At 35.4% G+C, this 16,342-nt stretch overlaps 1 non-coding gene across 1 annotated transcript; it reads left to right on the forward strand.

Moving 5' to 3' along the window:
- Positions 1 to 11,561: 11,561 nt before the first annotated feature.
- TRNAN-GUU (transfer RNA asparagine (anticodon GUU)) lies at positions 11,562 to 11,635 on the forward strand. The gene has a single exon. It is a non-coding gene; the product is annotated as a tRNA-Asn (tRNA).
- The last annotated feature ends 4,707 nt before the right edge of the window (positions 11,636 to 16,342 follow it).

Consider the following 16,342-nt stretch of genomic DNA (forward strand, 5'->3'; position numbering starts at 1 on the left):
ATGAAGCAAAGGATTATGTTAGGAAAGTGAAGGTCTGATTATGTAACTGTCCAGACAGTAGGAGCCATTAAGCCAATTCATTTCAAGAATTTGATATGAATTCAAGTGGGTCTGTAATGATATGAAGATATTGACTCATTAATGATCTGTTATGACAGTCATTATACCGATAGAAATATGTTAAAATAATTAACATATTAATTACTCATTAAAAGGTATTAAGGAATAAATTTAGACATCAATAAAAAATATTTCTTTTTGAGATATCAAGATCATTTTTTTCAACAATCCCCCACATATCTCAAAAAGAATATAAGGAATAGGATCAAATAAGAAGTTTTGCTAGGTTTTCACATATGAGTACAATGCGTCGAATCTGGTTTCTCGTAGACTATGAACCAAACCTAGATAAAATAAGATTATACTTACAGAACAATTGGTGAAGTTTAGGACTTCTATGAACCAAGAATTCTTTTGTAAGCCCATAGTCTTATTCTATCACATCATACTCGCACAATCTTTGTCCTTATCACGGTTTTGCGTTAAAAGGCCATGCGCGTGTCCTGGTATTCATGAGTGCTTTAGAAATCCGTCACAATTTCATAAAAGCGGCACCACTCCACACTCATATAGGTTCACCCATCAAGTGTATTCTGCAGGGCAATACACCACCTATAAAGGATATGGTAATGGATTGAGAGATTATAACTCAGCCTCACTTTACCTTGCAAAACTGCACTATATTCACACACCATAGGAAGGCATATAATCTTATAATGCATACTTGATCGACTAATGACTTGTTATTACCCATATGAACCTAATTCACAGGATCTCCAATTACATAGGTTGGGTTACCATCATTGTTGATCTTCTCAATTTGACTTAAAATTCTCATCCCCCTCGATGTTTCTTATAGTCCATGAATTGATCAAGTTCACCTTCTGACTTCACATAATTAATGAAAATAATTTCATCTCACAACAGTTGCTTTATCACATCATGTCTCAGATGAATGTATTTTATTGTCATTGAAAAATTTAATTTTCTACTACTGTTTGGCAATCAAAATATATAGACATATTGATTTTTATCTCAACCTCAATACTCACTAAGAAGTATCTTAGCCTCATTACCAGCCAACTTCAAACCACAAACGTAAATTTCATTATGGTCTATTTGGTTGATTTTCATATTATTACAACCCCCACAAAGGGTACACACATAATCACTAATGAATTTTGAGATCCAATTGGCATCATTGTACCCTTCTAGTACAACTACAAAATACACTATGTTACTACCATATTTGTGGTACCTCTCAAGTATTATTACTTTTCCATAAAATCAAGTAGCATATATAACATTAGTTGAACACCCTCACACTTTCAAACGTTTTAGCATATAAGTAAATATAGATGAAGAACACAAATTAAAAAAAAAAATAGATGAAGAACACAAATGATTGTACTTATAATATTTCCCATCTCATTGCCAATAAAGGCAATATATATAGCAATTGATTTCAATGATTTTAATGAATGAATTGATTAAAACTCATTTAAGACAAATAACAATTTTCAAAGTCATAACAAACAATAAGCCAACGTTTTGTAACTATTATATGAAAGTCATTCGTTTGGTCAGATACAACCTTGTAAAAATCTAACATCAGTATAATCTCAAATTAATTAATTTTTCTCCTCAACATAAGCAAAACTTAAACATGCATATTTTTAATATAAGAAGAAACTAACATATCTAAGTCTAACATGTCATAAATCATATGAATTAGTCGAGTAAACAAAATATTAACATTTTCAACTTGAAAATTATCAAGCAAATATAAATCATGATTACAGTATTCATCAGCCACAAAACATTATTTTTGTTAACATCTTATCAAACTCAAATAAAATTTGTACCCAACTCTTTCTAATAATCACATAAAACCAAATTGGATCACATATTAGGAACATGTACCACCTCAGTTAACGCTAATGCTTTTAAGATGTAAGTTTAAGCAGAAGGATTTTTCCATTCCAAGAACTTGAGTAGTTCTAGAATCACCAACATAAATAAATCATTTTTCTTCTTCAACTTGGGTGTAAAACACAAAATTATGTTAGCACAAATATGCTTAGTAGCACCTAAGTCTAACACCCAATTTCTCACATTAGCCATAAGATTCGCTTGAGAAATGACCACAATATTTATATCATCGGCTTAGTCAAATTTTGTTACACCCCGTATATAAGAACTAAGGTTAGACTCATATCATTAGAGTTTTAGTGGAAAAATTGAAGGTTTGAACGTTTTGCGAAAAGGGTTGATAGGCCTACTTCGCAAAGGATAACTCTTCGATTAGTTAGGAATTTGGGAAAGTACCCTCAATGAAAGTTGTAGTACATAAAAATAGCTTTCTAACGATATAAGGACCAGGACAATCGAGAGATCGAGCAAGGAGATATGATCTTCTCAATATGGCTAATAGTAAGGCGTTTAAAAGTCTATAGAATCGGCTAAGTTTTTGATACGTTTGCCTTCCAGTCGAATTTCGTGAAAATCCGTTGGGAATTTGGGGAAACTTAAAACATGAAAGTTGTAGCCCTTTGAAATACCTTTCCAAAGGTATATTATGGGCCTTGATCAGAGCTATGTACAAGAAGTTATGCCTATTTTATCGAACACTGCGTAAAACCGACATACACCGCTTCTCGGGGCGCGTGAGGGTGCGTGAGAGCGCGTGCGATGGCCGCTTTGCACGGGACGATCGCGCAACTCCGAGTAGTTACTGCGACGAGTGTTGCGCGATTCACCCGCATCGTGGACCCATGGCGAAACAAAGTCGATTTCGGGTCAAAATTCGAGATTTCGCGTTTTAAGTTATATTTAAGCTTGGGGTTTATTTCCCTAGCATCCCTAGTCACGAAAAATCACCCTAAATCCATAGAGAACAAGACCCAAACCTCAAGAACGCCAAGGTAAGCCTACTCTAATCATTCCAAGTCAATTCTAATACATATCCTTGTAATGTAAACAAGAAATCATCATTCCTAAAACTAGGTTTTCAAGAAAACCCATCTCAAGGTTCAAGAATTCAAGATTTTTGGAAATCCTCTTCAAAGCTCAAGTCTTTAATTCAAGTTTTGGAGCGATTAAGGTATGTAGAACTTCCATCACATGTGGGAATCTCTACGTTCTTCCCCATGCTCCGTTTCGATATCCATGAAGTTCAAAAACCCTGGGCATTAAACCCAACATATTGGTAGCCCATAGTTATGTATTTATGTACATGAATTTTGTATCTATATTCGTTATTGTATTTCAAATCTTCCATTACGGTTATTAGGAACCCTAGCTTAATCCATGAATCATGAATTCTTCCTCATGTATTCTCATTATGTTTATATGAAATTTTATGATTTTATGTAGCAAGTTACAAGCATGTTTTCAAGTCAATTATATATATAATTATGAACTATTGTTATTACTCATGAATCAAGAACTTAATTACAAGTTATTTCACGAAAATCATGGGCTTCTTAGCCAACTATATCATGTTCATGTTTTTGGGATTGCTTAGTTAACCAAGAAGGCTCGGATAGCCCGAAACTACGTCGCCACCGTAGGATAAGGGTTGTCGACAGCGAGGCAACACCTTCATTATGCGCTTTTGGATCCTTACATGCTATTATTACTTAAATCTCATATCCCCGGCAAGGTGTGAGTGTTCGCCGGTAGAGGACGCAAGTACCGGACCATGTTGTCGGTTATACTATAGCCTTCCCCACGTTACGGCAGTTTTATATACATGTATTTCCATTGATTTATCGTTTTCGGACTTTACTCACGTTTCATATCATGTTCAAGTTACATTCGCCAGCTCATGTCCTATACCTATGTTGTGCCATGTTCTTCATTTCGGCGGGTTTTACATACTAGTACTATTCACCATGTACTAACGTCCCTTTTGCCGGGGCCCGCACTTACGGTGCGTATACCGATTTTCGAGAAAGATACACTGCGTAGTAGGATCACCTCGGCCTATCGGCTTATTGGTGAGCCCCACTCTCGGGTTCAACATGGAGTCCGTATTAGTATGCGCTTTATGGTAGTCCGTGGCCATGTCCTGGTAGTTAGTATTTAGATATGTTTTAGAGGTTTCATGACGATTTATATTAGTTCACGCAGTCGCTTGCTTTCATGTTTTCGTACTATTACGTTTTCATGAAGTTTCATGCTATGAGATAATTTCAAAACTTTATTCCGCAAATTATATTTTCATGATTCATTTAAATTGCATCATATAGATATATTGTTTTGATGCCCATGTTGACAAGCAAGTCATGAGGTTCACTCGGACACATGCAAGCAAGGCTCGAGTGCCGTGTTACGCCCAGGCCATGGTTCGGGGCGTGACAAATTTATTTTTACTTAGCGAGATTATCGTTTCTCCGAATCTTCTTCCACATTGAGGTGTATCATTGTTTGCCACACTCAAAAGATCTTTTCAATAATCTTATCACAATAGCTATATATTTAAAGGGAAAAGTATTCAAAACACACTCAAACTATGGCCAAAATTGCCATAACACACCTCAACTTTGCGGGGGTCCTATGACCCCCCTGGACTTATTTTTTGTGTATTATTTTTCGCTTTCAACCGGACAAAGTCACTCAAACGAGTTTGAGTGTATGCACGCGCTCATAAAATTAAAATCGACGGGTCATTTTCATTATTTTGGTTTCCAAAATTTGAAATCCAAAATTCTCTCTCACCTTCCACTCGATTTACGCCATATTAATCACTCAAATACCATTTTAAATCGCAAATCGTAATCATAGTTAAACTAACTTTAGGTGGTAACATCGCGGTGGATTTTGACCGAAATCGTCGATTGATCTTCAAGCTTTTAGTGAGCTCAAAAATACCAGGTTAGTCTTGTTCTTTGTCGCATTTGTACGCATAAAGTTTATTTTTTTCCATATTATATAGGATTTATGGAATTGTCGTATGAATTTCTGGTTTGTTAAAAAATTATGGGTTTTTCCTAGTTTAAATTGGGGTTATTTGGGGTTAAGAGATGTGTAATCTTATGTCGTGTAGTATTCTTGTTGTAATTGCGTCCAATTTATTTTCACCCCAAAATGTGATTTTATACAGAACGTTTGGCCTTGTATTGTCAAGTCAATTTAATTGTTGTTATTTGATGTGTGTGTGGGGTTGTGATTGTTGTTGACCATCTATTGTTATTGTATATGTGTGGTGCGATTGTTTGTACTATTCTTTTGAATTGTAATTTCGTATGAGTGGTTTGTATTAGTAACATTGAGATGGTATCATGGTGGGTTTTGGATGTTAGTAGTGGGCAACCAAAGTATGAGGGTGGACAAATAACGAGTTTTTGGATATTGATGTGGATAGGGTGTCCTTTTTTGAACTAAGGATTATATTAAAGAACTAGGGTATACTACAAGTTGTTCATTTTGTGTTAGGAGACCTAATAGTGATAGTGTTGTAGAAATCCAAACTGATAGGGACATTTTCGAAATTTCACAAAGTTTTGAAAATGGGGATACTATTGAAATCTATGTCCCACACATGGTTGATAATTTAGATAATGTAGATGGTCCCATTGCTTTGTTGGAATACACTAGCCCCAATGAGGAATCTTTGGTCGCTTTTAATAAAGAAAGGGATGGGGGTATCAAGAAGAGGGGATGGGTTTGCTTTTAATAAAGAACCGAATATCGAAACCGCTGAACAGCTGGCCTTTCCAAAAGATCCGAAACTGCGCTTCCGAAGACCCATTAAGTAGTGAATTTTCTATTCTTGAATCGACCGGTCCGATGATAGTTCGAGTCCGACCAAGCCGAACTCTTTAATGAACATGATCACGAACATGAAAGTGATGATGTTCATGAAGAGTGCATACACACAAGGGTCGAAAGGAGGTCATATCCAGAGGAGGAAAAGAAGAGAAAGGATACCAAATGACCCTGGAGAAATTCCTGTTGGTGAAGTTGGTCCAGATCTGGGCTTTGATGAAACTGCTACTGCTGATACAAGCTTGAAAGGTAAGGTTGCTGGGGATGAGCCGTTGTATGTCGGTTCGATGCATATAGTGTTGAATCGGATACGTATGATGAGTCGAGGTCTAGGAGGGCTAGGAGAAGGATAATTTTTGACAACTGTTGAAAAAGTGATGTGGGAGTTGGGGATGGTTTTTGAGGATGTGAATGAGTTTAGGGATCTTGTTACAAAATATGCACTTCAAAGGGGTGTGCGGTAGAGAAATTTGTCAATGAGCCCAAAAAGGTTAGGGTGAGGTGTAGGGATGGTCGCCCATGGTCTATATGCAAGTCTTGACAAGAAGACTAATGATTTCATGATCAAAACCTACAATCCTAAACATAGGTGTGTCAAGACTACTAGAAATTACATGTGCAATGCTAAGTTCTTGTCTAAACATTACAAGAATAGAATTACAGAACAGCCAAACATTAGGATTTTCAAGTTTCAGCAGTTGATTAGGGAAGAACTTAATATACATGTTGGAAAAACCACTGCCAGGAGAGCTAGAGCTAAAGTACTCCAAGAAATCATGGGTGATCATGTGTTAGAGTTTGGAAGAATATTTGACTATGGGATGAAATATTGAGGACTAATCCCGGGGAGTACTTGTGTTGTTAAGGTTGATGACTCGGTGAAAGTGGTAGGTTGGTGTTTGAAAGTTTTTATATTTGCTTTGATGCTTTGAAAAAATGCTTTTAGGTGGTCGTAGAAATGTATTGGTTTGGATGGTTGTTTTAAAGGGAATAACCAAAGGACGGCTATTGGCTGTTGTTGCTAAAGATGCTTAATAATCAAATGTTGCCTATTGCTTGGGCTATAGTGGAATATGAGAATAAGAACACTTGGACATGGTTTTTGAAATTGTTGATAGGCGATTTGGGAATGGGAGATGGCAGCAACTACACTGTGATATCAGACATGCAAAAGGTATGACAATCACTTTTTTTTTCTTCATTTAGTTTCTGTCCATTCATATATAATTGTTTCTCAAAATTGTAGGGGCTTCAATCAGCTATGAAAGAATTGTTACCACTGGTGGAGCACAGGATGTGTGCAAGACATATCCTAGCCAACTGGTCAAAAGAATGGAAAGGTCTTCAAAGAAGGGAGGGGAAGACCAAGAAAAACCTCTCAAGCTTCTAGTGTAACAAATTAACGTTGATAATGAAAGAGGAAGAACTACCCCTTACAAAAGGCCTAGGGATCGTTGGAATGGGTATATTTGTCGCAAAAATGGATTTACAACATACAATGTAAGAGCTGAAATATTTGTTGGATTGGGTATATTTGTTGCAAGTGAGTTTACTAACTATAAACAATTGTTTTGCTTTGTCTACAAGATGGCTTGCCAAGTAGTAGGATAATTGATCGCTCCAAGAAAGCATATAAGGTCACTGATGTTATCGGGGACCTTGGTCACAAAGCAAGGATCGAGTGAGGTGGAAGGGCAAAGAAGAAATGACATCAAGCCGCAAAGAGATGAGGGTAAAGAAAAGGAAAAAAGTGACAGCGACCTAGAACTCGCAGACAAAGGATCCATGGAAGTAGTGTTAATATGTTGGTAGTTGGTAGAACAAGTTAATGTAGTTGGTAGTTTTTGCAGTTCATAAACAAACTAAAGTAGCTATGGCTTAGATGCTTGATTTGTGACATTATGCTCTGTATCAAGATTAATGTTGCATCATCATGAATGTGATGCACTACTTTTGTACAAACTTCTATTGGTGCAAGTGTTTATATATAGCAGGTTCGTTTATTATTAAGTCTCGTCTCTTTCAAGAAGAACATCGGTGCACATGTTTAATGTCCTATTAATCCGCACTCTGTTTCTATTTGAAATTGTTGGTGCACATGTTTAATGTCCGTAATGTGCAACCTATGTTGGTGCAATGCTTTTTTTCAAAGCTGCAGCTTATGGACCAAGTGAAATCTCGTTGGTCATGCATTTGAACTACATTAATGTTGCTCACCAAATCGTCAAGCATTTTGAACGAAATTATATTGAGAACTAAATGTGGTCAAGCTTTGACCGGATTTAAAGGTGGTCAAAACGGCTAAGGTGGTTGGGGTTAAGTAATGGGAATTTATTGCAAAACACATTATAAATATAGGCTTTCACTTACACTTTAATACTATGAAATAGCATTCTACACAACCTCTAACACGAGCCTTAATTCGAAAATGGTAGCTTATTTTGAGAAAAAATTGACCAAATCATACGTCGAAAAGGATGATTTCGTAAGTGTTCGTCTAATTTATTTGTTATTTTCAACTCGTTATTTTAGTTTTAGTAATCACATGTTTTTTTTCGCAGATCCTTCCAAGTAGCATTCTTGAATTTCTCCCGCACGATGACCGTGAAGTCGTTGTAATTTAGAAAGAGGCGCGTACAAAATGAAATACAAAGTTGGTGCTCATACGCGGCTCTATCAAGGATGGAAAGAATTTATAGATGCTAACGGATTCAGGACAGGGGATATATTGTGTTTCAAGGCCTGTGTCGCTGCTAGAGACCGGATACACTTCCTTGTTGAAAAAAAACAGGAGATCATAGAAATAGATTAGACCGGTCTCCGTGTTTTCAATTTAAGCAAGGTTTATGTTGGAAAGACATGTAACACCTTTGATTTCTAAATTAAAGGGATTTCATTCATCAATTTCAAACTTACATTAAACACAAAACAAAAGAAAACTAGAAAGGATTCCTAACATACATTAACCACAAGACAAAATAAAATGGAAAAGTAGTTCTTACCTAACATTAACCACAACACAAAAGACATTTTTCCAAGCACTGCCTACCTAACATCAAGCACAAAACTAAACCATTCAACTTCAAAAATACAAGAAACACTAAGGCAATTGGTCATGACAAGTTGAAGAATTTCCTCGCATTAACCAACTGATCCAACTACCAAAACAAAACAAGATACAAAATGTGAAAATCAAATTAGAGCTAAAGTTGTTGATCCCCTTCTTTTTCGATTTTATCTCTTTTGCATTTTCAATTTCGCCTTTATTAATCACACTTGATTGTTCTTCCATCTCCTTCATTTTCATATCACTTGAGACAGATTGTTCTTCCATTTCAATCTCTTTCAACATCTCGGCAATTTCGGAACTTCCACATCCTTCTTCCATCTCCTTAATTTTCTTCTCTTTGAAGCTAATTCTCCATGCATCTCCTTCATTTTGTTCACCAACTTTGGAATAATGTATTTCGATCTTTCATCAACTTTGGAAAGATCCCTCCATCGAAAAAATTTACACTTCTTCGAACCATAGTAGGGGCAAGACCAATATCTTCTTCCTCGATTGTTATCGGACCGCTGAAGTCTTCAATGGGAGCAACACACCGTGACCGCATCGCACCTCCTCATTCAACATTGGATCTTCATTGTCCATACAAAGCTTATTCAAATCCAATCTTGTTTCTTCCATAGCTAACCCGAATTTTAATCGAAATTTGGGGAAAGAAATTGTAAGAATCCAATCTTGGGTAAGAATTGAAACATGAAGAGAAGAAATTTACCAAAAAATTTGGGGAAGAACTCAATGTGGAAGAAGAGAGAAGATCTAGCCGTTTGTGGAGATGGGGATTTAAGATTGGATTTGGGGAATTAAAAACGTTATTTGGACGGCCATGTGGCAAATATACACTGGTCCATATAGTTTTTATCATCTCTTACGCGAAGGAGAGTAGCTACACTTGCTAGTCCGGTCACCGGTTGAAAGCGAAAATAATACACAAAAAATAAGTCCAGTGGGGGTCATAGGACCCCGCAAAGTTGAGGTGTGTTATGGCAATTTTGGCCATAGATTTGAGTGTGTTTTAATACTTTTCCCCATATTTAAAACATATGCATATACATTCAGCTTAACACCTCAAATATAAATTATTCACAAATATGTGAAAATTATTAGGAGCTACCTAAAATAATATTATAATAACACAAATTCGTACCAAAAGGAGATCGTCCAATAAACACTTTTTGCAGGAATCAAATATATCCTCAAAAGGGTCTTTAAGAATTTTCTCACTCAAAAAGTTTTTTTTTTTTAAATTTTTAGAGTGCACTATTTTTTTTTTTTCTTTCCAAACAGAGAAGGCAGTCATCTACTAGATAGCTCAAATTAACATTTTTGCACTATCTACAATATCACTGATGGTTATAAGACACATTCAAATTCTTAATAGTTATCATATCTCCATGATTATTACTTAAAAAAATACTACAATTATATATGAACTAGTAGAGTCTGAACCAAGTATATGCACGTATGTGTATCTCACCGTAAAAATTTTAATTTTGAACCACTTGACATTATAATTATTCTGTCAACATATATTCAACACATAGGTATGAAAATTGCGTACCTTCAATTTTCTTAGAGAAGAAAATTAACCTCCACTTACAAGTGATTATGGGATTGGTTAAAGCTTAGTGTTGACAACATGTTGCAAAATCAACCAGCCATTCTGGCCTTTTTTGTAATTGGTATTTTCCATAATAACATAGTATGAAATATCTTTAAGATTGTTGGAAATCTTATGAAAAATATTTGATCACGAACACCATACGGAATTCATCAAAGATTTAGGCATGTCCGAAGAAACTGTCCTTAAGGGATATTTCACCCGGTATGGGTGTATTCCCCAGGATTCAACAATCTCTTCTAGTACACAAAACTAGGAGCCGGAATCTAATAAAGATTAAAGAAGAAAACCCAGCACACTAATAGAATATAGGAGAAGGAATTTCTCTTCATTGTATATATACACTTCCAAAAGGAAAAGAGTAGAATTTATATAGTAGAATAACCTGAGAGATGGCTATAAATATTTACAACGGTAAAGAGATTAATGCATGGAAATAGAGGAATAATATCCCATCATGAAGCAAAGGATTACGTTAGGAAGGTGAAGGTCTGATTATGTAACTGTCCAGACAATAGGAGTCATTAAGCCAATTCATTTCAAGAATTTGATATGAATTCAAGTGGGTCTGTAATGATATGAAGATATTGACTCATTAATGGTCTGTTATGACAACCATTATACCGATAGAAATCTGTTAAATTAATTAGCATATTAATGACTCATTAAAAGGTATTAAGGAATAAATTTAGACATCAATAAAAAATATTTCTTTTTGAGATATCAAGATCATTTTTTCAACAAAGATATCATCGCGTCAAATAATATATAAATTCCTGCATGATTTATTATGAATATTATTTAATACCATAAATCAAATACTGCAGTAGTTACGCCACAAATATGCAGCCAATCAAATATTGTACTATATAATGCGAAATTTTAAGCTAAAACTAATGTTTAATTTCTTAAATATTGACTGTTAGCGTATTTTGGCAGCTTTTCCCTTCTCAACCTTATCTCTATTAAAATTCCACCCATAGAAAATGTGTTAATAAGGTCATTGTAACGTAATAATTGGTCATCCTCGTCAGTTCAACAGCGGCTGGAATAGCTCAGTTGGTTAGAGCGTGTGGCTGTTAACCACAAGGTCGAAGGTTCAACCCCTTCTTCTAGCGCGCTTAAGGTTCCATTATTTTTTCTTAATCATCTCATTATCTAAACCTTAGCCGCAAGATTTGCTGATTACGTTAAGTGTTGGGCCGAAGTGCGAAACTTAACTTACTTGTCATTTGCACGATTGACCTTCAAAGGCACTGGTCTTTAATTTTTGTCCCTCAAATTGTTGGTCTTTAATTTTTATTCTTCGCTTAATATTCCGAGATTCTGAGTTCGAACTTCGGCTCAGTAAAAAAAAAAAAAAAAACCCAAGGCAGAGGTTTGTAGCAAATTAGGCCTATTCAGGTAGAAATTTGCCTTAAGGCAAACTTTTATCCAAAATTAGCTCTTAAGGCAAGCCTCTGCCTTAAAGCTTAACTTTTCGGGCAAAGTTAGGCCTATTCATTAAGGCAAACCTCTGCCTGAAGAGACATAACTTTGCCCGAATAAGCCTAATTTTGCTCGAATATGCCTAACTTTACTATAAAATTCTACCTTGCGATTTTTTTTTTTTTTACTAAACCGGAATTTGAACCCCAAACCTCATGGTATTAGGCGAAATGGACAAAAATTAAAGACCACCAATTTGAGGGGCAAAAATTAAAGACCAGTGCATTTGAAGGGCATTCCGCACAAAAAAATGCTTTATGTGATGAGGGGAAGATTTGCACAGACAATTTTTTGTCCATACATGATAATTAAAGACCACCAATTTAATTGTCAAAAATTAAAGACCACCCCAAAATAAGGAAATTCCTGCGAATTGCACTTGCACAAATAGGATCATTTGAGGCCCACTATTTTAATTATATCCTGGTTATTTAAGTTTCTCAAAAAGGGCAATTGGCGCGAATGCCCCTCTTTTGGGCTGGTCTTTAGATTTTGCCCCTCAAAATGGTGGTCTTTAATTATTGCCCTTCCGAGCAAAAGCAACATAGTAAAAAGACATTATTACCCCCGACCGTTACATATAAAAACAAATATCGTTATTCTCAAATCCTTACTTCTTTCATATCGTTAACCTGTGCCAACTTCGTTCCCAATTTTTCACATTATTCAAATCGTTGTTCCAAGCCGTTTCTCGATTGATTTTGTCGCTACAACATACGTAAAAGGTACAAATCTTAATTCAACTCAATTTAACGATTTTATTGAGTTTAGATTGTTAATATTTGAAAAAAATCATCTTCTACGACCTGATTATTAAGAAACAGATGACATACAGCTCAGATTGAAAATTGCGCATGATAAAATTAATCAACAAAAATAGAATTGATTGGATTTGTTGCTTTGTTCTGATTTTAATTACTTTATACCTTAATTAAATTAGTATACAATGCTTATTTACTTGAAATTGTAATAATAATAAATTCAATTTAAATCAGGCAATGCTTATCGATTTAAACTTGAATTAAGGCAAAACGTAATACGAGGCAAAAGGTCAATTTACAAAAGCGTACGATTATCATAGTTCGCGGCAACTTTCCGAACCAATTTCATAACAAGTATCATGGAGAAGGCAAAATTTCTAGGTTTATATAGAAGTATAAATTAGTCCAGTTGCGTCAATCCTCTAATTAATAATGTGCATTTGATTTAAATTGGATGAAGTAGAGGAGGTTTTCAATTTTTTTATTTTTTAAACCAAAAACGATTTATTGCATTATCATCGGAAAACAAAAAGTGCTCATGCCGGAGGAGGCAAAAGTTCAATTTACAAAAAGAGTAGTATCTTGTTATCGGCAATGTTATGAACCAATTTCATAACAAGTATGCTTAGGAAGAAGGCAAAATTTACAGTTTATATAGAAGTATAAATTAGTCCGATTAATCAATCCTCTAATCGCAATAACGCATTTGATTTAAATTGGATGAAGGTAGAGAGGTTTTCAATTTTTTTATTTTTTTAAACCAAAAACGATTGCATTATCATCAAGAAAACAAAAAGTGCTCATAAATGGGAGGAGGCAAAAGTTCAATTTACAAAAGAGAATAGTATGCCGTTATCGGCAATGTTATGAACCAATTTCATAACAAGTATGCCTGAGAAGGCAAAATTTCGGGTTTATATATAGAAGTATAAATTAGTCCAGTTGCATCAATCCTCTAATTGCAACAATGACTGACAGCGTGCATTTGATTTAAATTGGATGAAGGTAGAGGAGGTTTTCAATTTTTTTATTTTTTAAACCAAAAACGATATTGCATTATCATCATCAAAACAAAAAGTGCTCATGCGGAGGAGGCAAAAGTTCAATTTACAAAAGAGAATAGTATGCCGTTATCGGCAATGTTGTGAACCATTTCATAACAAGTATGCGGAGAAGGCAAAAGTTGGTTTATATAGAAGTATAAATTAGTCCAAATTGCGTCAATCCTCTAATCGTAAGCAATGTGCATTTGATTTAAATTGGATGAAGGTAGAGGAGGTTTTCATTTTTTTTATTTTTTTAAACCAAAAACGATTTAGTGCATTATCATCGGAAAAACAAAAAGTGCTCGTGCGCCTGGGGAGGCAAAAGTTAAATTTACAAAAAGTATAGTATGTAGTATCGGCAATGTTGTGAACAAACTTCAACAAGTATGCGGAGAAGGCAATACTTCTATTTAAGCCATTAAAGTAAAATTCTACAAACCTACGGATACTTACACTTCATTACACATACATTTAAATATATATATGTCCACAAAACATAAAATCCTAACTTCATAAGTACATCGCTTCTAATTTATTGTGTACCCGTTTCCAAATTGCCCCGTAGTCAATTTGGCCGGTGTCTTGGAATAACCTACACTTACAAATCGTAATTCTCTTCGATCATCATTTTCTGCTAGAGCACCATAAAGAGCCCTCGTAAAATCTATGTCTCTTTTGATATCAGCAATTTCATGAGTAATTTGCAAATTTGCAATATTAGGATGAATTTGGTTATGAAGATGGGCATGTTCATGTGCTTGCCCGTGGCCACCATTAACATGTACAATATGTTGATTTTGGTTCATTTTGTATGTGATTATATACGATTTTCGAAGTAAAGTGTTTTTTTTTCCTTCCAAAAGTTGTGTTGGTTTTATATAGAAGTATAAACCAACGCAATTTGGATGGATTTGATTTAAATTGGATAAAGACGGAGGAGGTTTTTCGGTTTCATGAAAATAACTGTTGCGATCTCATTGGAATAATCACAGAAACGAATATCTGCTTTTGAAGAATGCGGTAGCGGCGGAACTTCGTTTACAAAATGGTAGAGTATGCCGTGTCGGCATACATCATGACTTTACATGCAAAGTCTCGCTAGAAGGGCGAACTTAAATTTTCAAAACTAACAACTTAAATACATTTTCATTTTGGTTTTTCTCTCAAGTGAATCTTTCTTTATATGGTGAAGTTTAACAAAAAACGACACCAAGATGCATCTACGTAGCCTTCAACGGCAAATGGGACGCCACCTACAATTATGTTAATCATGAAACCAAGCTAATACTTGTCAATGATGGTGTAAATTTTCAACAATTCACTCAATGTATATTTGCGTGGCATACACAAGATACTCGGCAAAAAGAGACCAACATATGGTTTGACACCGGTGAGAAAACATCCAAAGGGATGCGTGTAACAAACGACATTGATCTTCACACTTGCTTACATAACTCAACAACAATGACAACTTCGGAAATTCCCGTTTCATATTAGAGTTCAATTCGGTCGATGCGGAGAACAACCCATTACAAGAACATCATAATGACTCTATCCTAATGACGATGACAAACCATAAAGAGGAAATTGACAAACAACTTTGCATTGCTTATGAAGAAGACATGTACGAAATTGGCTTGGATGATGAACAACACGTACTATTGGACATAACCTTGGGATTCCACATGAGCAAGAGCGAGATAGTAACTCCTAACCGATTACGTCCCTAAGTAATCTACAATGGCAATCGCCAAACATTGAGCAAGTTGTAAACAATGACCTTTCTCGAGATCCAACTCAATGAATGTTGTATCACTTACTCACGAGCATGACGGTTGAAGAGGCGAAAACACGGCCATGCAACAAAAGAAAGACACTCAAGAGGAAGAGGATACAAAATGATACACAAATTTTGACACCTAGTGCATCGATTGATCAAATAGAAGTTGGCATTTTATTCAAAGACAAAGATACCGTGAAAAAGTGCATGAATAACATTGCAATTACTCACATATCAAGGTACAAGGTAGAAAAGTCATGCACGCACGGTATTACATCGGATGTGTTGAACTAGCACCGCATTTGGCGTTTCCACGGTTCAAGGTTCGAGAGGATCGGAACTTTTCAAAGTAGTTAACTTTGAAAAGAGACATAGTTGTTCAATAAATTTCATCACCTCGCGATACGAGGAATGCAACTTCAAAAGTCATAGCGAATACATTACGGACCTAGTACGCCATACACTACAAGAGATAACACCCAAATTTGTCATTGAAGAAATGAGAAGCGAGATATGGCTTGCACACATTGGTTACCACAAAGCACGGCGTTCCCTCCAACACGCTTATAATGTCATAAGAGGAACGCCAGAAAATAACTACACACTTACCGCAATATCTTCACATGATGAAATTAAGAAATCCCGGGACGATTGCTAACATCAAATGGATCAGCGACAATAAGTTTAAGTATGCTTTTTTAAAACATGGAGCATCGATTGAGGGTTGAAACAAGCGGACAGAGTAATAAT

The sequence above is a fragment of the Lycium ferocissimum genome, chromosome 5, assembly GCF_029784015.1.
Source record: "Lycium ferocissimum isolate CSIRO_LF1 chromosome 5, AGI_CSIRO_Lferr_CH_V1, whole genome shotgun sequence".
Classification (NCBI taxonomy): Eukaryota; Viridiplantae; Streptophyta; class Magnoliopsida; order Solanales; family Solanaceae; genus Lycium; species Lycium ferocissimum.